Source organism: Conger conger, chromosome 12 (assembly GCF_963514075.1).
Source record: "Conger conger chromosome 12, fConCon1.1, whole genome shotgun sequence".
NCBI lineage: Eukaryota > Metazoa > Chordata > Actinopteri > Anguilliformes > Congridae > Conger > Conger conger.
Genome location: NC_083771.1, coordinates 31755050 through 31782415, shown reverse-complemented (window position 1 = coordinate 31782415; position 27366 = coordinate 31755050). Strand labels below are relative to the sequence as shown.

General features: G+C 37.9%; 1 long non-coding RNA gene across 1 annotated transcript; it reads left to right on the top strand.

Annotated features, from left to right (window-relative positions):
- The first annotated feature begins 2303 nt into the window (after positions 1-2303).
- On the top strand, positions 2304-19369 carry LOC133105468 (uncharacterized). The gene is made up of 2 exons (XR_009703856.1): positions 2304-2455; positions 18809-19369. It is a non-coding gene; the product is annotated as an uncharacterized LOC133105468 (long non-coding RNA).
- The last annotated feature ends 7997 nt before the right edge of the window (positions 19370-27366 follow it).

The following is a 27366-nucleotide window of genomic DNA, read 5'->3' as shown; positions in this document are numbered from 1 at the left end:
GAATTAATTTAACATTGAATTGGAGAAGTTGTCCTGAAATGCACTTTCCTAAATCCCATAGCTATTGGCATTAGTTTTTGCAATGGAAAATTCCTTTAACATTCGCCCCTAACTTTTTCACTGCATATCGGCGACGCACATCAATGGTTTTTATTATTATTATTATTATGATTATGATTATTATGATTATGATTATGATTATGATTATTATTATTATGATTATTATTCTTATTCTTATTCTTATTCTTATTCTTATTCTTATTCTTATTATTCTTATTAAATTATGATTGCATTATTATTACATTATTATTATTATTATTATTATTATTATTATTAGTAGTAGTAGTAGTAGTAGTAGTAGTAGTAGTAGTGGTAGTAGTAGTATTTGTAGCAGTAGTATGCAGCACTGGGGTGGGAAGTTGTAGGCAGAAAGTCAATGCAGCAGTTTACGTGCTGATGAGCTCCAATTCGAGACTTTTCTCTGAATTGTTTTAGCTACCCATTTATGGTTTGCAGTGTTTCTATTAATCAAACAGCAAATGACGGCTTAAACGATGAGACTATTTGTTTGCTTACACAAGCAGCTGGGTGCGATTTTACGGATGTGGTAATCTGTGCGAAAGCCCACCACATTAATCACAACTAGTTATCAGGAAATAACCGAATTCTTCAAAAGATGTCCGCCTGTCGTATCTCAAAGGGACGTTGTAGAATTGAAACAATAGCTACAACTTTAACATTATTATAGCATGTAGCCTTTAAAGAAAGCATTAATACCTAAAATATATTTACAAGATATTGTAATGTAGTTTCCAAGCCATTTGAAGTCATTGACTTAAAAAATGGAAATTAGAAGATGTGAAGGAAATTAAAACGGGAATTCCGTCCAATTTGAGGATGTGAGTGTCATATCCAGACCAGACATATATTAATATCAAATAAAACTATTCTAAATATGCTAGACATAAGTAACATGTGTGTATGCGTGTTTTGGGGAGCCGTCCTCAAAGTTAAGCACAAAGTGCAGTGGGGTTTGCATCTTCTAGGTATCGTCAAACAGCGAGAGAAAGAGAGAGAGAGAGAGAGAGAGAGAGAGAGAGAGAGAGAGAGAGAGAGAGAGAGAGAGAGAGAGAATGTGTGTGGGACTCCCGCTCCCCTCTCATTAGCATTCCTTGGCCATAGACTTACGCTGGCAGCTAACACAGATATCCAGTTAAACACCAGACCCCCCCCCCCCCCCCGGCTCCGTCTCCATCCTTTTGTCTGTTCCTCCTGCGTTTCATCAGAAAGTTATAGTGCCATCTTCTCTATTGTACATATTAAGACACATATGCACATATTTGCTGTCATGCTAAATTTAATACAATTATTCAGATGATCTCTCTTTGCCAACTGTTAAAATAAGACTGATCTTTTCACATATTTTCATCTTTTCTCGTGCACGCGTGAATATGAAGCAATTCCACCAATAAAGACGGAGTATTGAGTGTGGACAGGAGATAGGGAGATAGGGAGCAAGCGAGTGTTTGAGCTGTTATGTTGATCTGGAGCATAGTTCCTAAAAGTACCAGCTACTATTTAGTGTCTGCTATAGTTCATAGGCCACTGTACTTTATAGATATAGCCTATGTACTTCGCTTGGCACAAGCAACAGAACTTTAAAAAAGAGCGTTGATTATGATGCGTTTCTCGTGGGAAGCAACAAGCGTCACTCCACACATTCTCATGGAACCCCAGGCGTGACGAAGTTGCGATAAGCCCAATTTTAGAAGTCAATAGATGGGCATATGAGCTGTAGAGTACCATAATCACTCGAAAACTGCACAGGTCGTTGTCGGACTAAAAATCGATAAATACAGTAAGTTGTGGCAAAGCGACAGGATAGGGACAGCCTGCTTTGAGGCCTTTATATAGGCCTATTGCCTATTGAAAAAATACAAACTCTGTTAGCTTCTTAACCGCTTATTAGACTATGTGGAAATGCATGATTAATTTGTTTATTATTATGGAGGTAGTTCCAGTAAGAATACACAATGCGGGCATCAAACAGTGACAGCTATCAGTTTGTTGCTTCTCTCGAAGACCCCCCCCCCCCCCCCCCCCCCCCACCACCACCAAACACACACACACACACCACCCCCAAGCTTTCCAAAACCCCGTTGCCACCCCGCTTTGTTGTTTTAAAATATGCAGGTCTCTCTGGAATTCCAGTCACGAGTCCAAACTTTGTGTCCAACCTCCCACACGAAATGATCCTTTTAAAGGGATCTCAATATGTCTCAATCTGCACTGCAGTAGCCTACACTCGCAGCTCTTGGGTGTAGGGTGCGGACAAAAATAATCACATTGAGGACATCAAAGCCTTTGCTTTCCTTCTCATTAACTGCAAATTTGGGGAACTAAGTTTGAGTGACGACAACGATTTCAACGTCTACTATGGGGTCTGCGCGCAAAAGTAAGATTTTGTTTAGATTTTTGTTCCACCATTTTTCTGGCTGTATGATAATTTCGTTCAGAGCGAGGGAGAGAGATAAAGAGAGAGAGGAGGGGGTAGAGAGAGAGAGAGAGAGAGAGAGAGAGAGAGAGAGAGAGAGAGAGAGAGAGAGAGATTGTGTAGGGGGAGGAGGTACGTCAGTGAGAGAAAGAAAACGAAGAGTGGAGGTTCTTGTGCTGGTTTGTGTATGGTTGGACTTGGGCTGTCATTAACAACAAATTAATCAACACGTGTCATTCAAAGCCCATAGTCCTACTCTTATAAGTGTCTGTAGCCTACATATGCTGACGAAATATAAAAAGACAACTAGGAGAGCGAGATTATGGAGCAAAGTTGGGGAAACGTGACGCAAGAGGACCAAGGGAAAACCACGAGTTGCTGTATCATTTGATATGCCTGGACGTTCGTATAGTGGATTTATCGGGTAGGGGATTTACGCTAGGGTAACCCCTGGAAAGTTAGGCATAACTGCATGATGCCAAAAATGAAATCGCTACCCGAGTTTGCTACTTCGCTCTAATTTCGTTGTCCCATACATTTACTCCTGAAGCCGTACATTGTTATTATATTGATACAATTCATTATAAGGTTTGCTCTTCAAAAGTTCAATAAATCGTTATAAATTACAAATGAATAAGTAGGCCTAGCCTACATCAATGAAATGACGTCGACAAGTTTTTAAAAAGAGTATGTTTTCCAGAACATAAAGTTACGAATTGCATTATTCGCATATCCTATTTTCCAACGTCTTTCTAAGAGCAATAGTTATTTTACAGTGTTTTGTTTTTTTGCCTCGTAACTCGTTAAAGTGACATTGTAACACAGTGGGAGACTTGGAAATTATCCTAATTGTACTAATTCATATATATGATTCACAAAGATGGACAGCTGAAATATTATTAATAGACTAATTTGCAAGGATGGAATAGCAGGCCAGTCACGCGCGAGCTTAATGGAATTTTGTGATTAATAATGGTCTAATTTGGTTTTTATTTACGTGATATCTCAGCACGCCCGCTATTTTTCGTAATAATTAATGACTGAACGGCTTTGTAGGGAGAATAGTTTTTATTTCAAGCTCAAGAAGGGAGTGTTGGTTTTACCATTCATCTTTTCACTTGAATTAGTCTAAGCACGCCGTTGTGATGTGTTTATCCCCATTGAATTCGTCCTCTGAACGGTCCTATCATTTTCCCCCAATATAGCTTATGTAGCATATTAAAACACATTATTGCCTAGGCGTAGCTACTATGCATTCAAGCTGTTACAATAAAAACAGCTGTGACTAGACAACTTGCAACATGTTACAAAATAAACAAAACCAGCTCTACAAAAAAATCCTACCACGCAAATACCTCTGGGTATTATTGATTTATTTATTTATAATTCTTTATTATTGACTCGTTCATTTTGGGAAAAAAAAAATGTTTTGTACATATGGACTTGATGTAAATGCTACGTTTATTCTCTGCCTGTCGTACAGCTTTTTGGATTTATGAGAACTGTACTATGGTCATAGCAACAAGAAAGCAATCAATAGGAACTTTTCCTCGAGGAAAAACACTTTATGCGCGGAGGACATGACGAACGAAGTCACCATTCTTGTAGCACATTCTGACCTACGTACCGCTGCTATGATTATAGAAATTTGTAAATGTGTAATATTTTCTGCATATTGCCATAAATCTGAGCCTGGATACCGATGTGTGAGGATTGATTTGAGTGAATAGGAGATAAGGCAAGATGTGCTGTATTGTGAGTAAAGATGCATGGGTGGTTAATGGAATAGCCATTCTTCCATAGGACAAGAAGAAGAAAATGCCCCTTAATCTTAATCTGGAAGGGAGAAATTGGTTTGGTTTGGAGGGCATGCATTAAAGTATATGGAAGTTGGGTATACATATTTGAACATTCTGGCACCAAATAAATTAATTCTGGAGTCACCGTGGTTATCTCCATCTCAGTTCCTTAACTGTCACTTATATCCGCCGATGATATCAATACAGCAGACCCTTGTTGATGGTGTCCAAGTTGAGGGGGAAGGGTGGTTTATGGTGGTCAAGCCAGAAAGACAGAGACCCCAAAAGGTCAACCGTCTTTTCAGAGCGGGGTAGAGGGGGGCAGGAGAGATGGGAGGGGAGGGGAGGGGAGGGGGAAGCGGATTTGAAAGCCTGTGCATTTATGGGTGAGAATAGAAAAAGAGAGTCAGCACAGGGCTCCTTCTTCTGCTTCTGATGCCCCCTGTCACAGTACCCCTCCATCCCCTGCAAAGGGCTGCACAATGCTCACAGGCAATTGCCATTGTTTGACAAGGTGATTTTTCAAAGCAGTAAATATCATTGCCATTTTAGAGTTTTATTTTATTTTATTATTTTTACTTTTGTGACAGTATCAATTACCTGTCAGTTACATGAACAACATCTGATTGGGAAAAATTGGATCCTCTATATCCTGGGTCTTCAACAGCAGGTACTCAGACCCCTGGGGGTCTTTAAAGGTACTGTAGAAGGTCCCTGGTCAGACTTCATATGCAATGATTATACAGTCACTGAGCACTTTATTAGGTGGACCTGTACACAAGCTTGGTACTGAACATATGTAATCAGCCAATCATCTGGAAACAGGTAAATGCAGAAAAGGGAAGAGATGTGATCTAAGTGACTTTGACTGTGGAATGATTGTTGGTGCCAGACAGGGTGGTTTGCATTTCTCAGAAATTGCTGATCTCCTGGAAGACAGAACAGACTCTGGAGTTTGCAAATAATGGCGCGAAAAACCCTAGGGTTAGGGTTACAGCTTGTTCAAGTTACAGCTTGATGACTTTTAGTACCCTATACACAGTTATTAGAATGGGCCAGGACTTCTCTGCCCATCTATACGCACAGCGACAGGTAGCAAAGAGAACATTTGAAGGCTGGATGCACATTTGAACCAAAGGTTCAGTTCTATATATGTATGTGTGCATGTGCTAATTTACTGCCAGCCTGTATGAGTGTGTGTGTGTGTGTGTGTGAGTGTGTGTGTGTGCAGTGGCATTGTCATCACCCACTTGTTTATCGATAAGTGATTTTTCCCACAGATATCTAAAACTTTTCTTCAAATGTTTTAATATGTGACTTGTCTCTGTCATTGTACCATAATACCATTAATGCAGCCGGATCAGTCACAGGTTACTTGTTGCTTAATGTTAAATTCCACCCTTACTCCAGCTTGATCGGATTAGATAATAGTCTGAGATATCTAAATGTCACTAATAGTGAGTAAATAATAATAATATAAACTAATTTTTGGTGCCAATAGATAACATTACATTTGTATTATTGTGCATTAAAGATTATGAACGTATAATTTTACACTATTCCAATATGCAATGTGCACATCGTGTACATAATTCATGTTTTGGACATAGATACTTGACACTTGAAATATATATGTTACTTGATATAATGTGCATATAATAAGCAATTACAACAAAGTAATTACAAATAGCTAATAACCACTATTACTATGATTATTATGATTATTATTATTATGATTATTATGATTATGATTATTATGATTATTATTATTATTGTTGTTGTTGTTGTTGTTGTTGTTGTTGTTGTACTTATTAAATTGTGTAACAGTGCACAGTGAAAAGTTCAGTCCTATATCAACTCTTATTCAACTCATATGTACTCTATGAAAGTTTTATTAACACTGGCCATTTTTACCGTGTTGTACGATTTGTTTATATATTATTTGTGTGTTCCTACCAGATAAAGTAGGTTACGTCAGGAAAAATGTAAATACAGCGATACATCGAACATGAGCAGATATCTTAAATTCTGTATTTACATGACCACGGAAATGTCCAAATTATAGTACTACTACTACTACTACTACTACTACTACTACTACTACTACTGATACTACTACTACTACTACTACTACTACTAATAATAATAATAATAATACTAATAATAATAATAATAATCATCATCATCATCATCATCATCATCATCATCATCATCATCATAGTAATAACAATAATAATAATAATGATGATCATCATCATCATCATCATATTTGTATAATAATATATAATAATAATAATAATAATAATAATAATAAAGTCGAATAACTCATATGACAAATATGTGCTTAACACACACTTTATATTTCACAAGTTTATTCAACCAACTGCTAGAACGCAGTCCAATTTTAAACGATCAGTTTAAACGTTCCATTGCTTAACAAAAATGGACATAATGCTTGATGGCCATTTTGTATTTGCCTTGTTTCTGTTTTTCGGTGCGAAAACCCAGTGTTCAGTTTTCTTTCCCTTTTTGCGCCTAGATTATGATGTGGTATACTGTAGCGAGAGCAAACACAACCCGGTGTGTTAATCCTTCAGCCTGTCTTTGTTTGCGAATTCAGGGCGGACAGCCAAGCGCCGTTTGTTGCTACTTTGGTTTGCTAGATGGCGCTCTCAGTACTAGGTCATTCTATCGACATAATTAACTTTTTATCTTTTCCCTCATGCTTACACACCTGACAAAGTCAATCATGCATTTCAATTTTTCATGGGCGGTTTCAATATTGTTGTGGTATATGTCCACCAATAATTAGTTTATTTCATGGAAGTTTATATTCGGAGAAAAAGTTCTTAATTTACTATAGTTCGTTTGAGTCAAAGAAGTGATTTATGCATTCTATAATTATACTAGCAAAATAAAAGCAAATTGTGCCGCAATAAGCTACTAATAAACCATGTTTTAAAAAAATATTATGACATATTATGTTACCTGATATCATAACATGGCAAACAGAATGGGAAATATGACCACAAATGTCACACGTAAATTATTGTTGGATGAGATGAAAAACCAATTATAAAAGATAAGTCGGCTTATAAAAAGGAAACATTTTTGGAAGCCTGTATTCCGACTTTTCTTCTTCTTCTTCTTTTTATTCTTTTTTATTTTCATGAATAGGCTAATAATAATAATGACAAGAATAAGAATAGCATAAATGTAGCTTCACGTGCATTCATTACAGGTGTAATCAAGCGCTATTTCGGTTTCAAACAGGTCAGCGAGATCAGGACAAAATGTTGTTTTTCAGTTTTTCATCACGGATATTAAAAACTATAAATGCCTACTGGAAAGTTTGAGCTTTTTTAAATGAGGCGACTTGTGATACTTACTAATACTTCTCATGTTAGTGACCTGTAGCCTAATTTGAGTAGAAAATGTATCCTATCATAGCATAGTATATCTATACCATCTTCTGCTTATTTGAGAATGACAACTATGTGGAAATGAGAAAGTAGCTTACTCAATGTAAGGGGCATAGGAATGTTTGGTTGTGGGCGAATGATGAATATTGAAAAAAAGTGTTCTGAAATGAATTGCGTGGAACAATTGCCTAATCTTTTTAAAATGATCTCTGCACGGAATCATTTGTCTGATAAAGGAGGAGACATTAAATATTGTAGTGTGTTAGTGTGTTGCTGTCCACTTTATTCCTATGCTTTAAGTTTTGGAAATATGCCATTTTAATTCATGATGCCGAGTTAAAAACGTTCGTTTCCCACACTTAATTTGTTCCTTCATGTCCTGAAGCAGAATCTTCCCTTGATAAGTTAACATATCTACAGTAGCCTATATGAACCAACGAATGAAATATTTCGAGGTTTTGATATTTGAAATACATGCACTTATGAAACTATGGCAGCTTACAAATTTGTTTTATTTTATTTTCCAAATGGAGAGCAAACAGGGCGTTTCCCCCACCTTGCTGTCAGTATGGTTAGCAACGTTCTGATTTGGACGGCGGCTCCAGAGGCTCATCTCTTGGGGCCTTAATTAGCAAGGCTGTCTCAAAGCTGTAGAGCTGTTGCAAACAGCCCCTGCGTACAGCAAACCCTCAGTCCATCAGAATAGGCTCGGTTCCTCCCCACGTGTATCTATTCGACAGTGAATTATCGATTACCTTATTGTGCGTTAATTGTTCTCTTTAAATGCATTAGAATACAAGTCTTACACCTGTAAGGGTGAGTGGGTGCACTTCAAAACTTGTTTTAAAGTGTAGGATATTACATTATCTTGGTGCTTGGTCAAATCAACAAAACTGCGTCAATAATGAAAGGACACAATTAACAAAGGAAAACGTTTTTAACAGGGTGAAGAGATGGAATCACACATACCTGCGTCCGAGCGAACACAGACACGCTGACTCACACACACACACACACACACACACACACACACACACACACACACACACACACACACGTAGTATAACACAGACAAGGGTAATTTGATCGCAAGTTCAAGGTCACGAAGAAGCGCTGTCCATGGTACTACTGCGGAGTGACTGATTGCTCAGAAAATTAGGGAAACGCAGACGATGCGCATGCAGGACCTAAGTCTTCTTATACAGGCCTCTGGAAGTCGACGTGGGCCGTCCGGCCCTTTGAATAGAAGAGTACTTGAATTCCATGATACAAATGGTGCAATCAACATGACCATCATGCATTCCAACAGTATTATCTCTGCAATATATTGCTTACTTTTTCTCACTTACAGCATATATATATATATATATATATATATATATATATATATATATATATATATATATATATATATTCACAGTTAGCCTACTAACAAAACGTTACATGGACTGTATATATGTATATGTCTACCTCGGCATTTTCAGTAGGCTATTTGAAAGCTACAAAAGTGAGTCAGTATAAGAAAAACTATTTGACATTATTTTCTTAAATATCGCATGCATATACATTTACATGTATAATGACTATTTGAACTGCTGCTTTCATAATTGAACAGGGACTGTATATTTTACATAATAACTTTGCATAAATGAATGACCTAGTATTACCAAACGAATAATTACCTGTAGGCCTAGATAACAGTTTAAAGATGCTGATTATGATGATAAAGATGGTGATTATAATAAGAATAATAATTATTATGATTAGTATGATTAGTATTCTTATTTTTATAATGATTGTCATAATTATTAGCATTGCTGTGATTTTGATGCTGCTGTAAAAGAAGACATTTGACAATTCAAATGTATTTGTACAATTAAGGAAACAGCTACATTATTACCATTCTATCATCCTCTTACAACTTCAGGCGGTTACTTTCTACTCGGATTTGATTTTGGATATTCGGTTGGGCGAGGATTTTTTTTTTTTTGTATTAACAGGTGGGATCTTTTAAATACTACTTGAATTTCGATGATCTGTTCTGAACTTTCCTCAGCAACATAAGCCCTTATTTTGTACTGCCGTCAGGGCATGATCGTGAGGCCAGTCAGCGTATTAAGGAGTATATCTTCATATATGTGTGTGTGTTTTGGCATCCGCTGTTATAATGTTTTAATACTATGTTTTAGATGAAGACTGTGCAGTTAAAGACAGACACAATAATACAATGTTTAATGGTGACGAATGGAATATGCAGGCCTATTTCTTAAGACAGCAGAGAAACCTTGGCCTGATTATTTCCGCGAGAACGTCAATTGTTGTTGTTGTTGTTGTTGTAATTGTTATTATTATTATTATTATTATTATTATTATTATTATTATTACTATTACTACTACTACTACTACTACTACTACTACTACTACTACTACTACTACTATATAATAAATTAATCAAATAAATGAAAATATTTGAAAACAACTTTCTTGTCGGCTATATAATCGCTTTATACACGATTCACAAAACCGGACTTACCACTTCGAAATGGTAATGGTTACATAAAAAGTAAGGCCAGGTAAATGTGAGGCCAGGATTGTCGCTCCAGCCACGTTTAGGCCTTTGACAGTTTTCTTAAAGTATGTCTTATTGCAGGACATAGATGTCCTGCTCAGAAATAGTTAAATCAATAACAACACGCGTAATAGCATAAGTCGGAGGAGCAGCACAAAATTAGTCAGAGCTAGTTAATTCCGTTCACCTGAAGTGAGCAGGCACATATCAGATATCCATGATGTACAATTGCGCCTGTTCGTTTTACCTGGAAACGAGTAAAAAAAAAAAAAAAAACTGTAATATGTCTGAATGTAGATGCAGACTTCATGCTGTAAGTGCACTGTAAAAGGAAGATAGTAAATAAGTTATATCACTTTCAGAGAGAGAGAGAGAGAGAGAGAGAGAGAGAGAGAGAGAGAGAGAGAGAGAGAGAGAGAGACCGCGCGATGTGGGAGGTGGGTGGGGTGGGTGGTGGGGGTGCTATAACGCAGTCTTCATGCCTACATATTTCACATAATTCCACTTGTAGATTATACATATGCATTTGACCAATTTTGTTAGTATTCACTATAATTGTGATATGTTTTCTGGTGACATGCTCTGCATCTCCAACTAATTGATACTTTACACACAATGCGTCTTCTGTACGTTCTGTACATTCATTGCATTGCCTTTGTTCATTTAATGTATTAATATGACATCACATTATGTTCATAAAAAATCTTATATGGAAGTAAATTAATTAACATCGTGTTCCACTGCAAAACGTGCGCACAGCGAGACTGCGTTTCCACGAAGATAGCCTGCTAGTCGCGAACTAATTAAACTACTTAATGTAAACCAGGTTCTTAAAGTAATTTAACTATACTGCTGAGCTTCACTTCGCAGTGCAAGATTTACAACGCAGCCATTTCAAACAGAAGAGGACATCAGATGTTTTTTTAAATGTCTTGACAGCGCATTATTGCACCTTTTCCTCATGCAATTTGAGGATGAGTAAGGTACTTCTGTTTGTGAGACCTCATTGCAAATTCTACCCAAAATCTTCGCTGTCTATATCAAACTTTAGCAGTCACATGTGCCCTGAACACATGTGGGTATTTACAGAGTCCTTTATTTTGCACTATAGGCTTCATGTATCTCGGATATTTGGATATGACTTGGGATCCAGAATCCCGCCGAACCCCATGCATTTTTTCGCAAAATGAATTAATATTTTAGTTTTGCATTAATACGTTTCAGACAGCAGGTTTTAATAGGTTTGGGTTAGTGCAGCAATATTAATTCTAAATATACAGGCCAGGAATAAATTAAATGTGGCTTGCATAAAATAATGAACTAACCAGTGTTATATGACTCCTAGTATCCAGTTCCGGACAGTCACCAAACTAAATTTCATCGGGGTTTTAGTTATATATATACCTACTTAGAAGGTAGGTAAAGTTATGCAGATTCCATGCATTACCTTTTATGTTTGGCATATCTTGTGAAATATACAGTGAAAACAGTTCTGCAGTAAAAACCCAAGAGTTACAGAATTCTAGCAACATGCGATGCATAGAAATATAACGATGAATTGAGCATCTACCACCGTCATGACAGCATATTTCACACTCGCGTGGTCTGTGCCTTGTCCCCAAGTATTTGATCATACAGATTATTATTATTATTATTATTATTATTATTATTATTATTATTATTATTTCATTATCTTAATGCATTGTAATTTTACCACATTGTGTTATTAGTGTTATACACTTAGTGTTATTATTATTGTTGTTATTATTATTATTATTATTATTATTATTATTATTATTCTTTATATTGTTGTTGTTATTATGCATAATAACAATGTATATGTATAATAATAATAATAATAATAATAATAATAATAATAATAATAATAATAATAATGTATGTATGTATAATAATAATAATAACAATGTATTTAAGTATGCAATTGAAATATGTGACATTTTATTTTAGTTCATTGCTTTCAATGTGGCTTATTTTTCCCGTTTTCATTAAGCTCCATTGAACAAGGCTACCTCTTACACGCCAACCCACCTCAAGCTGAGTATTGCCTGTAGTGTTGTATGTTTAGGTTAACTCTTTCTCGCTGCGCCATGTTATATTGATCCAATACGGCAAAGCCAATCGGGACTCTGCTATGTGAACATCTATATCATGAAGTTGATATCATATCTATTTTTTGAAGCCGTCCATTCTTGTCCGGGGGTGCTAGGGAAAATATTTCCAGGGGAATTTGTCTCTCAGTGTGATGCTCGTGCATGTGTGCATGTGTGCATGTGTAGAGGGACGGGAAGTAAGAAAGATTTGCTGGTTTGATTAACTGATTACTGTTTTTCAGCCTCACGATACATAATGTTCCACTCAGCCATGAATGCATAATGAGAAAAAGGCATTCCTTACCAGAGTCATTTATACGTCGATAGGAGTAGAACATGATATCTTGAACATTTTAAATAAACTTTTTATTTTATTATTATTATAAGACAGAAACTACTCAAGCAACAACCACAATTTTAAAAAGCAAAGACCTGGAATAAACGTTGATTGTTCGTGGTTTAAAGATCTAGCCCACATCTTCGATGGACCACAGAACCACTTTACTCTCGTGATTGAGAGAGAGTGATGAAAAAAAGCTTCTTAGACTTTAGCACAGGCTACGTGATAAAACTAATTGTTGCAGTTCAGTGACCCATAAAATTTGAGGGTTAGTTTTCTCTTCAGACCAGAGCATATAATTATGCAAATAGAGAACTGACAGGGATCTGCTGGAGTACTCCAGAAAAGAGGGGTGGACCGGGAAACGTTTTAAGTCCACTGATCATTTAGCTCTTTGACAGTAGTTAATATTGTGTAAGCGTAGCTAAACGTGATATATATAAACGTATTTTTTTATTATCGTCTTAAATTATATATTATATATCACGTTTAGCTCTGCAATTACTTTCTTTAACTTTACAATAAACGTTGTGATATCTAGTTCAAATATACCAGTTGCGTAAAAAATTAATTGGACAGTCCGATATACAGTGATGGATACAAATAAATGCAATACTTGTTCTGAAGAGTTGTTGAAAAAAAAAATTTGAAAATGGTTAATTGTGATTCATTTTCTTGTGATATATCAACGGATATACTTTAGTCAGATTTTAAAATGTACTTTTTTAATTTCCGCACATAACCTACCAAGTATTTCATTTTACACCGAATAAAGTGTAAAGCAATACATTTGAATGTTTTCAGTAATTAACTGCGGGGCAGTTTATTCTTTGTCGTTGCGTTGTACAAATAAATAATGTAAAACCTAATTAGCTATTTTTGCTTTAATGATTGATGTGCCTTAATGTGAACATTTATTTTCAAATTTGTCAAAAGCGATTTATTTGAACAGTCTGTCGTGCATTGCGCAGGTTAATTAGACTTTAGTTCGACATATTTAGTAACTAAATCAGTTGTATTTGGTCTATTATTATTCAGTAAGTTACCAGGTAGAAAATCGTGCACTGAGAAATCGTGTTGTTTAACCGGGCGTTTGATCGTCATACCTTTGGCAAGGATTCGACCTCGAGGACGAGACAAGCGAGTGACTAGGGACAATCAACAAGCCTGCCCTCGGTCTACAACTACCTGCGTCAGTCTTGCAAACCTTATCAAACGCAGCCTATGCGAGACTATCAGAAAATGTTACCTCTAAAATGCAACGGTATTGATGCATTCTGTCTGTAGACAATTTGACGTCAAATAAATACATACATTAAATAAATAAATACATAAATATTGTGTATGTTTTCAATAATTATCTTGCTGTAGGTCTACTACACATAGTCATCCAAACTCCATGCTCTATTTTATTGCGGCCTTTTGGGTTCCCAAGTAACTTAATAAGTAATATACCTGAACATAGCATTAAACAAATGCCTCTATATTCAAAACAACACTTTAAGCAGTATTCTTCTCAATCGGTCCATGTCCCTACCACTTAAAATACCTCTCAATCGGTCCATGTCCCCACGACTTAAAATAGTTTACTTCTGAACTCATAGACGGCCTAGCCCATGAAACTGAAAGTCTCATCAAATCAAAATTAAATCCCATATCTGACCACTATACCTACTAACTAACTATAAATAACTAATAAATAAATAATTAAACTCAGCTCTCTCTCCCCATTTCAAATTAATACTATGAAATGCATCCCAGGAAGATATTGACCATCAGTATATTTATTAATGACAAAATATAATTAAAAGTCCACATTTTAGTATATGTCGTGTTATACAAGATTAAATTAGTTAGCTGGGAAGTTTTATGAGAGGTAGCTGCGGATACCGGTTTTATGGCCTGGGAGAAGCGGTTCGGTCCTGGTATTAGCTCATTTCAGGGCGATGTCAGGGCAATTATAAGTGTACCGTGGCGCTTAGGTCAGTGCTACTGTCGTCTTCAATCTCGGTATCGGTGGGCAGCCAAGACCAGAGTACATCCCATTGGAAGGTCCATCAGTAAACCTCTGACGAGACGTCGTGTAAAGCGCTTTAGCAGGCCTACTCTTATAAACACAGAAGGCTGCTATATGTGCCACAACAGGCCGAGAGAGAAAAAATAAATAGAAGCTGGAAGGAGGGATAAAGGGTTTCAGACCCTCAAGATCAAATGATGAGAATGGGATAACCCCCCCCCCCCCCCCCCCCCCCCCCACACACACACACACAATTATTTAAAAACTCTTCAGGTTTACTTCTGTCGTCGCAGCATGTAGTTGTTGAAGTGATGCGCTGGTTGTCATGGTTCTGTGGGTCGCAAGTTTCTCTAGAACTTGTAATAATAATAATAATAATAATAATAATAATAATAATAATAATAATAATAATAATAATAATAATAATAATGAACTTCCTCCGGTTAATATTATACTAGAGAGCAGTTTATCAACTTGTATGATCATGACCACGAATATGCACAGGCTACTTTTCTGGGCACAGAAGTCCTCAAACTGCTGCTTTTTATATTATGCTTTTTATTGTTAATAAAACGGTTAATCAGTCAACACACTGGAATACAATATCAATTCTGTCCAGCAACAGTGAGACAAGAAGGGACAAAACATTACTCAAAAGATACCGACTAACATTGACACATAAATTGATTTTGAATACGGATTAAGAAACGAACTAATTCACAAATGAAACTGTCCATGAAGGGTATTCAGCAGCAACATCAACGACAAGGACAACTACAACAATAAATACTACTACTACTACTACTACTACTATTACTACTACTACTAATAATAATAATCTAAAGCGTATTTCTGATAATGCGCCTACTGCCACGGTGATGTGCAACTGGTAATCCGCGCTAAAAGCCTAAATAGTCTTAAATAAAGTTTTTTTTCAAATTGGGTAATATCTACGGGAATTATACAAGCTCATATGAGTTTGCAAATATAGATTGCCTTTGACATTTTTATTCTGATAAAAAAACCTCCCTGCTTCCAGGGCATGCTGCAGATGTTTAACTCATTATATTGATGCGGCTTCTGTAAACAAAACAAAAATAGTGTATACCGCATATACTGTACAGTACAGTACGTTCTCAGTGTAGTGTTACTCTAGTTGCCATTGCCCTGACGGCGCATTCAAATAGGCCTATGTATTCATTTCTAACTATTATGTTTTCCGTTATTATTCCTTATTTTCAATTTAATTCCCCTTCCAAGGTGACAAAAAATATGACATAGTTCAATATCAAGTAGTCACTTTTAATTAATGCTTTCACGATTGGTTTTTAATTTCTCTTAACTGGTATGCAAGTTCTCATGGTCAAACCCTTATCTTCAAACCCTCAGCTTCTAAAGAAAGTAACTGGACCCCACATTGCTAGAGTTACTTTGACGGCAATTCAGACCAACTTCGTTTGTCAATTTGGCTAACATTTTAAGGACAAATCTAAGAAAAAATACAAAGGGAAATTAACTCCAAGAAACAGAAAACCAGGAATGTCTTCCCAAAAAGATGATTGAAATTGAATGGCACATTGGAGTGCTGGTAGAATGAATAATGTCCTTACTGACCCAACACTTGTGCATGCATATAGTATCTCACTGCAGCATTCACTGTATCTTGCTGCTTGGCAACATGTGTGTGGCAATCCCACAATGCCATGTGGCTGAGTATGTGCTCCAATCAGCAACAATGACGAGGGGAGACCCGTGTCTAGGGGCAACCGAGGCAGATGACAGCTCTCCTTACAGTGTTGCATGACAATGAGCGCTCTGTAAAATCTTGCCAGTTTTCCCCTAATATTACCTCAGAAGGTGATAATTAGATAGACTCTTATTCAGCACCGAGAAATCCTGACAGCATCGCCTTCTGCTTGTACGCCTCATCCCCTGAATAAAGAATCTATATATTTTTTTGCTGATATTACATTCCTTTATCTGTCACTGGTTTTCTTGCATTTCCTTTGCATTCGCTTCACCATATAGCACCAAACCACAACTAAACAGGCCTTTGTGCACCCCCCCCCCCCCCCCCCCATGAGTGTGTTCTGCAGGTTGATGTGCTGACCTCATTATTAAATTGATCTCCTGCTGGACGGTATAGTTGAAGGGGGAATGAAGCCTGTTAGAGCTCTTGAATCATTTAGGGTTTCACCAAGAACAGGTGATCTGAATCCTGGGTCAGGCGGTCAGCCAATGTGGCGGTCATCAAATGAATAGCCTCCGCTTTGTTATTGTTTACCTGTGCAAGTATGACTGCGGTGCTGAAACACTAAGCCTCCGCTGCTAGTTATCTATAATTCATGTCTCCTCCACAGCACCAGGGTTTTTTCCAAGCTTGTGGGTTTCCGCGGGAGGAAAGATCAATGCTGGTTTCTTCTTGAATCTTGAACCAGTGGTGAACCTGGGATCAAGCCCTCCTCTGAGTGATTCCGGTTGGAGGTCACACGCATTGCGTCTCAGCAGAAATCAACCCGCCTCTCCTCTGACTCTGCTAGCAATTCAAGCATCACTTCACTGCGCCACTTAATACTATTGCCCTATTCACACTGAAAATATGATATGTGAATTTACTCAACAAAAAAAAAAGTTTCCCAACAATTTCCACAAGTATTTTCAAGTAAATTGAACTCACTAAATATTAATTATACTAACTTATCTGTAAGCCTTAACATTCACTTCAAGTTCATATAAAGTTAACTTAATTATTTTAAATGAACAAGTTGTATGTCATAAACAACACATTTGCATGAAATTGCAAAGCAGTTTTTTAAATCACAAAAACCATTCAAAAATACTCAATATAAGCTTTTTTACATCATCTGATTTGGGCTCAGATTAAACCGTTTCTAGTTAGAGTTCAGGATGAAGCAGTAGCTTTACTTTATCTTCAAACACACACACTGTTTTTAGAATGTCTTGACTAAGTACAATGAAAGGAGGGTCATGTCTCCTCCACGGTGCAAATTTACACTCAGCTGAACAACTATATCTACATGAAGGCTATTGCTAAACACAATGTTCCACTGTAACACTTAAACTGTTAGTAACTGTATATAGGCCTAATTCAACATTTATTTCACAATTGGCTTCTCACTCTTGCTGCTCTGTGCAAAACCTTGGGGAAGTGGGAGGTGCTGACTCTGGAATAGCCACATGTGGTAAGATAACTTGCAAAATATAGCAAATTTATGGATAACATTATTATTATTACGTTGAAGATGGATAACCTACAAAAAAGAAGTAACACTTTGAATAAAGAGTGAAACATTTAAGAAAAGGAAGGAAAATAACATTTTCTAGGAAAAATAGCAAAATGTTATATTTTTAAAAATACATATTTTAAGTACAGCACAATGTTATGTCTTGATGGTTGGTCATAATAGATATTCTTATAATAACCGATTAGATTGCATCAGATTTTATTTTCTATGCTATTAAAAAGCTGGCATATATTGTATGTATGTCCCATTGTTGAAGGGTGTAGTGTTATATAAGTGTAATTATTTACCCCGCTGATTTCCTTGACACTTCAATTAGCTTGGAAGTCTCTTTGTTTAAAGGACCATTTTGGGTTCCTTTGCATACAAGAAATGCTATGTGATTATGTCATGTGTTTATGCTGTTAATATAATTGTAATAAAAGTGTTATAACTATATGATATTACCTGCTAAGCGTTCCAATACTTCTTAAAGACAGGGACATGTTGTAAATATAGTCCTCTTTATTCATATTAACAGTCATAATGTGTTTGCCCCAAGTTTACTTGAATTGATATGAAACACAAATACGACAAAATCATACATTCTCTTACTGGAAGTTGTACTATATCAGAATGTGACCTTTTCACTCTTATTACCAGCACCTACAGGCAGGGATTACGTTTCTGTTATAATAAACTATTTTGCCAGAATCAAGGTTTTCAAGACCTGAGACTATGATGGCTATAGACAACTAATCAGAAGTCACTATTCAACGATATTTAATTCCAGCTGTTCTTTGATCTGTCAAAGCACAGAAAAGGGCCATAGGACAGACTACAGTGAAAAGACAGGAGAGGCAAGATGGAAACAAACTGGACACAGGACAGAGGAGGAAGAATGTGCTACACCACAACACCAGGCAGAGCCCTGCAACAAACAAACAACAGAAGCACAATGCTGAAAGGAGTTGCTTGGGTGCAGAATTGGTGAATTTTGATATTGTCTGTTCTATATGAATAATTGTCAAATTTCAGCTTGTTTGGCATTGTACTTTCATATGTATAAAAAATAAAATAAAAAATAACAATATTGCTACAGGATATTCCAAAACACCATTATAGTAGTGAATATAGTATCTTCTTTTGAAACTGGTAGGTACTTTTAACTTTCAACTTGTAGCCTACTAATCATTCGAGAGTAATTCCTCAATTTGTGTTGAAATGCTTATTTTAATCTAAACTACTGCATACATATTACTTTAAAAAAATTATATCTGTGTTATCATTGGTATAACATTAATTTGGTGTAAAATGTAATGCCTGAGGTTTCTGTTTTTATTTTTGGTTCTGCAATTAAAACAAATCAAACCTAGCTTTATGCAAAGTTTTTGTTATTTGATTGTCTTCAAACAAAGTCATGTTTTATTTTGTGCTTTATTGAATAAACCCCCAAAAAAACAATAATATATTTTGCTTTGATGAACTAACATTAATAATTTTAGTAATAGTAGTAGTAGCAGTAATATTTTAAAGGGGGTATTGGGATTATATTTATTTTTGCAGTATAAACCTTTCCATGAAACCAACACTTCATAATCATGCCTACGCAATGGCAGTGAACTTGAGTCCGGGGTCGAGCAGCAGAAATGGATACTTTCTTGCTTCTTCTGTTAGCTTCTCTGTCTGACCTCAAGCTATCCTCATTACAGGAACCACTGTGATAATCACAAGAAGCACCTCCACTCTTCCCATGCAAGCGTGTTGTTCACCTCTCTTCCTGAGCTATTGTTTTATCACGCCAGTAATTAGTCACCGTTTCTTCCCGTCTGTCTCCATAACTGCTCGAGGCGGTAAGAACACGCTATCTGTTTGATCCCGAATGTCTCGGCCCTGATGTCAAACCAATACATTCACTTTCAGGATAATTTGGATTCTCATCCTGAGTGTGGCTTGGGTTCATGTGAAATGAGAGATCAGGTAACTTTGTGCCAATTTTAGCAAAAATATATTGTTGTAATAGACCTGTGACTTTAATACATTTAATACAATACAACAACAACAACAACAACAACAACAACAAAATGTTAAGAAGGGGAATAGAAACACAACATAATGCCCAGATAAATGTAAGAACGAACATCAGGAAAGCTAGTTTATTACATTTCTATAGTTATAATTTCAGAGCGGTCCAACCTAATTGTTTGTTTGCTAATTTGTTGTTGTTGTATTTTAATTGATTTTTTAATATTATTGTTACATTTCCAAAGGGATAAATTCCTCAGATTTAATTTCAATTAAAGGTATATCCATAGCACATCAAACAATATTACACATATTATTTCGAAAGAGCAATAATGCACAATCACCACCCATTTTACAGAAGTGGTGCATTTGACTTGACTCAATAGTGTCACTCAGGGTAATTAATAATTGAAATTGAGGAAGTAATGAGCATAGCATGAAAACTACCTATGATTGGGTTGTTGAGAGAGCAGATCTCAGATCCCGGTTATTAGCTTGCTTATCCGTGGAGGTCCTGGTGGCTTCCGGATGTGAGGCTCGATGTAATGGTGTCGGCTGTGGGCAAACAAGGGAAGAACAGGTGTCAAGGGCTATCTGCTCACTGTGCCAACACAGTCCCCACTGAGGGAACACACAACGCTGTCTGCACTAATAGAGCTAATCACGTCTAAATGCACTCCTCCATCACCTTGAGTTAAGCATGCTGACCGGACACAGCCTTCTCCTGCCCGACATTAAAACGCTGAGCTCTGGTTGGACAGCCGAAAATCATCACTACTTCTCTGAGGAGGTCGAAGAAAAGGCATTTTCATTAATATAATTTTATTCATAGATTTCTGTAAGACCTGTAACTGATACATAGCCGAACCAACCCCCCCCCAACACACCATCAGAAAAAACTGAAAGTATGGACATTCAAATGTCTTTATTATTTTTAAATCCTTATTATTTGTGTAATTGCCTATTGATATGCATTGTGTTGACCGAAACAAAGATGGAATGTTAATTATACATAATTAAAGTGATTATACAAAGGACTGAAATATAAGCAGACAGGGCAAGCTGTGATTCAATTATAGGATCAGATTGAAAAACTTAAAATGGAGATTGTCATGCATTTTAGAGTAAACTGAGGAATAATAAACCCCTAAATGTGTGTCATTTTATATGTATCAGCTGTGCAGCCAATTATCCAGTTACTTTTGCTCCCTAAAAAAGGGGGACTGCGTAAAAATGGCTGTAATTTATATGTGCAGATCACCTGATATGGATATAAATAGCTTCAAATAAAATCTTACAGTCTGCACTTTAACCTCATTTTCATTGTTTTATTTCTAATTATCCACTGTGCTGCAAGAAGAGAGAAAGCTACAAAAAATTGCAGTAAGCCTATTGCTTGGCCCATGTCTGACAGTTTGTTTTTTTCTTATTACTTCCTTGACGTTCATTGGCACGACTCTGGTCCCCATGTTAACAAACGGCAATAACTCCAACGGCAATCAAAAACCTAGAATTGAGAAAAGACACTAAAAATCTGTCTTATACTGGCACTACTGAACACGCCAGGTCAGATCAGAAACACCTGTGAAGCCATTTGTGGCAAATGTCATGGCACACTGAAATGGGGGATTGATGTAAAAAAAAAACGTGCTGTATTTTCTACGTGGTCAAAACACGTTTGATTAAAAAATCTAAATTGTACAGAGCCAAATCATGAAAAAGTATGTCTTTGTCCCAGGACTTATGGAGCGCACTGTACTATATATGCATGCTTCCTCTTCTCATCAAGTGCTTAATTTGGGTATAACCCGGAACATTCCACAGCTCTACAGCGCTTTCCCCGTCTGTTCTTTGTAATTCCTACTCATTACAGACATTTAATTAGTTTTTTCTTTCTTTTTTTCTAGGTTGCATCACTGTTCAGTGACTGATTCCACAGGCTTAAATATCGTGTACCTTCAGGCAAATTATATCCTTTGAGGGAAATTCCTTGATGTGAAATTTTAATGTGTTTGTTGAAGCTGATTAAATCAGAAACAGGGAAGTAGAGTGGCTTAGCGGCTAGGGAACAGGATTTAACTGTTGCAGGCTCAAATGCCAAGTGGGTGAGACACTGCTATTATCATGGTTAGTTATCCCCAACATACGTACACAGCCTCCAATTTACAGCGCAAGTATGGAAGAAAAATGTAAAATATTCACAATATTCACCTTGGTCATAAGGCTATGTATTAGGTATAATTCAGTTACTTTATCTGCGTCAAAAACTTTACATAATATCATGGGTGCATAAGCAAATTATATATATTTTCTTTCTAACATATCTTTCCTATATATATATATATATATATATATATATATATATATATATATATATATATATATATATGCTTTTATCATGAATAGTCCCCCATTTTACGTGATCTGGTATGATTTCACAAACCTTTTATAAATCCGACCACTGCTTTTAATGAGTAGGACCATTGTAATCATTCTATATCTATGGCTCTTCTCCCTCTTGCTCAAGGTCCTTTGTGCAGTCTGGAGTTGTCATTGGTCAGGATTTCAATGTGGAGCACTTTGGGGGCTGATCCCTGGCATGACACGGGTTTTGTTTTTCTGCTCGGCGTGAATGGAGAGCAGTTCACCACGTCTGAAAAGGGGAACTCACAAAGACACTCCATTCACAATAACACAAGCCTTGCATTTGGCTCCAAACTGCTTTAAAGTTAAGATATGATCTGACATAGACTCTCCTTGTACATCATACACTTCTCTGAGTAGGAGAGAGAGAGAGAGAGAGAGAGAGAGAGAGAGAGAGAGAGAGAGAGAGAGAGAGAGAGAGAGAGAGAGAGAGAGAGAGAGAGAAATGGAAAGGATGAGAGAGAGAAAGTGAGAGAGAGTGAGGGAGAGAATGAGGCCTTTATTCAGTCTCATTGCACTGTGCTTTGTTCTAAATATTGAGTTGTGTGTCAAAGGAGGCATTCTGTTTTACACTATGAATTCTGTTAAATTAGTTAAATTGTCAAATTGACAACACTGAGTAAAATAGGGCAGAAGACCTGTAACATGAAATTAGGCAAATCCCATTACAGTACGCTTAAATACCTAAAAATCAATAAACATTCAACTCATATTGAAATACTGTGTGTGTGTGTGTGTGTGTGTGTGGCTCCAGATATCATACCCTTTCTCAGTGTTGTTTCTTAGACCAAATACTACCATTAACACCAAATCAATTTGGAGCACAAAAACAATGATCTAATATGCTTTCCATTTTCTTAATATGAACGTCTTGTGGCTCACCTGGGTGTCAGTGGCTGAATTTGGCCTAAGAAACAAGGAACAAGCATTATTCAGGTGGATGGAGTCTTGGCCCACAGTCCTGAAATGTGAATATTATATTTTGAAGCCTAACAAAACTGAAAGCAGCAGAAAATAACTGAGAAATTAAAACTCTAAAAATGGGCATTAACTTCTTCAAAATGCATCATGAAATGCATACATGCATCAAGGATATGTACTTTTGAGTAAGCACGATTGTGTATATCTGTGTGTCTGTGCCTGTGTGTGTGTGTTCTCACCTGTCCTGTCTGATCATCTCTGAGGAGGCAGTCACTGAGGCAGTGACAGGAGAATAGAGCGCCTGCAATGCCAAGGCCCCCCACGCTTGTAATGTGTGTGTGTGTGTGCGTGGGTGTATGTGCATGCATGTGTGAGTGCGTGTGTGTGTGTGCATGTGTGCGTGTGTGTGCATGCATGTGTGTGCGTGTGTGTGTGCGTGCACGGGTGTGTGTGCGTGTGTGTGTGTGCGGGTGCATGTGTGCGTGCTTGTGTGTGTGCGTGAGTGTGCATGTGTGCGTGCTTGTGTGTGTGTGTGCGTGTGCATGTGTGCGTGCTTGTGTGTGTGTGTGTGCGTGTGCATGTGCATGTGTGCGTGCTTGTGTGTGTGTGTGCGTGTGCATGTGCATGTGTGCGTGCTTGTGTGTGTGCGTGCGCGCGTGTGTGCATGCGTACACTCCCTACAGGCCTGGCAATGAATGCCCATTTACACATGAATCAGGGCTCCCACGCTGCTCACTCTCTCTCTCTCCCTCTCTGTCTACCTCTCTCTCTCCCTCTCTGTCCCTCTCTCTCCATCCCTAAAGAGTGGCCGGGACAAGCCCCCGACCTCCTCTCACTGGACACTCCATGCAACCGGTTCCACAGATAAAGCAGTGATACTTGGGGGAAAAGAAAACAGAAATGAAATGAAAAAAAGAACTGGAAAAAGAGGACAGATCGCGACAAGAAAAGATCCAGTCTGAATGCGTTGACACGGGGCACCCCGGCACTGCGGACCACAATGAGGCTTTCTTCCAGCGAGACCAGGAGGGAGCTGGATGGGGTGGCAGCAGATGAGGGCGAAGAAAGGGATCGAGGAGGGGGAGACCGGGGGCTCCCGCATCCAAACCCGACAGACACCTTGCGGCCATCTTGAAAGACATTCCAGGCGGTGCGGTTAAAAGGCCTGCTTTGTGCTGGCTCCCTTGGCCCCAGACCGGGCCTTGTCATGTGTCAGCAGAAGGGGGCGTGGGGACCACCTATGCCGAGGAGCAGGGGGGGGCGGGCAGCGCACAAAGAGCAGGACGGCCGCCCCCCCCTGCCGTGCGGCAGAACCACACACCGCCCCTTCCATGCCTGGTGGCCCCGCCAGCTGGAGGGGCCCGTGCCACGGCCCGCACCGCCGCTAAACCGCTAACTAATGCGAAGCGCCCACTTCTCGCTGCTACAATACGCGCTGCCGCTAACCCGCTAACGAATGCAGCGCGGCTCCTCTCAATTCAAAACACCACTGCGGAGTCGCACGGCACACCACAGACGCTCAGTGAACATACACACCAGTCCAGTGCAGTCATACTCCCAGTGAAAATACACAAGCAGCCGCTAACAAATACATGAATGGAACACAAATCACTCATTAAACCATTGCAGCATTGGTCTCATAATACACAACAACACTGAACTGCTAACTAGTCCAGAGGAGCAATATATGAACATACCATTCAAGGTTTTCACATTTATTTTTTCAAACTGAAATTCAAGGAGCGTGAGCACAAAACTATGTCACATGGGGAAACTTCATTAATTTGTAAATTTCAATTTGTGTGTGGATTGAAATTATTAAAAAGAAATATATAAGGTTTTTGCATAAGGTCATCTGGCAAATTTAGAAACACCCTGATTAGCATTCAGAAAATAAATGTTTACCCAGGCACCTGACCAAAGGATTACTGCCCAAGGATGTTAATTAAATTAAATTAATTCTGAGGAATTTATATATTATGTATTTTGCTTATACAACAGGCTTTACTATATATACTATGTATATCGTTCTGCCCACTTTTATTTGTTTATTTAATTCTAATGAGTGCTTTCTGCGAGAGACTGCACTGCTGTGTATTTTGTCCTATTTGTCAGGGTTATTGAAAATCAACTGAACTTCCTGGTTGGATGTTTGAATGAAACTTTTAATAAAATATGAAATATCAACATATCAGTTTGTGTTTCATGATTAGTCATATTATGTAAGGTCAGTGTTTGGTGTAGAATCGGTACAGTATAAGGTGGTTAACAGAGTTAAAGTGAACTTTGGTGAACCCCTCCCCTCAGAAACACATATCGATTGAGTGGATTTATGCTGGATTTAGATGAGAAGTTTGTTAGATGGAAAGTCAGGTTCAGTTCAGGCAGATTTAAGATTTAAGTACAGAAAATATTTCTGACAGAATAAATTGTGGATTCCCCGAAGTCAACAACTTGTGAGGGGCTCCACAGTCAATTCGCAACATCTCACAGTTCACTCTCTTCATGCTGGGGCTATTTCTCCATCGAAGACTCAGCAACTCAGAAACACAAATGCAGAGGAACAAAATGAAACACTGTCATTAATCTGTCTGAGTTAAGGAATATACACTGAATCTGGGCCATTGCTACATAATACAATGTAAATGCAACTGGTTTATTATTTTTGGTGATCCTTCATTATACATGACCATAACAGTTCAGTGAGGAATATTATGATTACAAAGCAGGGAAAAAAACTACGCATGAGCCTGTGGCTGGAGCTGGCTGTGTATGTGTGTGTGCGTGCGCGCGTGTGTGTGTGTGCGCGCACACATCTGTGTATCTGTGCATTCTGTATTTCAGAAAGAGAGAGAAAGAGAGAGAGCAAGAGAGAGAGAGAGAGAGAAGGGGTGATGTAGTTGACACCGCAATTAGACACAATTTCAAAATCAGCCCCCGCTAACATCACTGTACAAGATAAGGCCGAGGAGCCTCGTTTGACTGAGCCGCAATCACACGGCCCAGCTCCCGGGCCGCCGGGCTGACCCGCGGCGCGGAGAGACGCCCAGCGGTACAGCTCTATCCTGGGAGGAGATAAGTGTGGAGAGGGCCGGCTCTCAGAAATAGATCACTCGGGGAGACAAAGTGTAATTAATGAGCCAGGCCTGATAAGAGGACCCAGGTTCTATCTGGGAATTTGCTTAATGGGGTCAGAGCCGCACAGTGAGAGGAGGAGGTGACCCCAGGATGGGCGAGAGAGGGAGAGAGAGAGGTGCTGGAGGGAGGAGGGAAGAACGGATGACAGCGGAGAACGGAGTGTGTCGTGGTGCCTTGACATAGATGCGCCCGTTCACGGTCACACACACAAACGCGACGGCTTGAGTGCACGCTAACGCGTACAAAAAAGAATGCTCACAAGTTTGTTGTTCAAACATGCACATACACACACACACATTAAAATGGGCGTGCTCACATATTTTCAGTCTCTTCATGCAGAAACATGCATAAAAATATACATATAAACAATATAGCATACAACCAATCGCATAAAATGTATGATAGCACACAACATATTTTGACCAATTGACCAAATAAGCAAAGTCATGCGCATTCACAGTCACTCAATGTCTCACCCACAAACCACTTTGATCCTCACTGTAGGAGTAAGTTATGTTATATATACTGTTAGTGTATGTAATATATACAATTTATTTTCTATCTGTTGAAATTATCAAAAGAATAATATGCTGCCATGTTAATGCATATATATGCATTATTTGGTATAAATAGGAGTCATGAGAGTTCTGCACAAACTGAATATAAGCTACAGGGCTATAGCATGTTGTCAAAATCTGCGCTGATACCAAGATGGAGAGCAGGCTGATGTTAGTGTTCGGGCTGATCAATTTAATTTCCTGTCTTTTGAGGCTTTCAAATGAATTTCACTTAAAACATTTTTTTTTGTGATTAATTTTCTTAGTATTTACACCGGGAGGTTCAATTATGCAATGTCTGCATGCA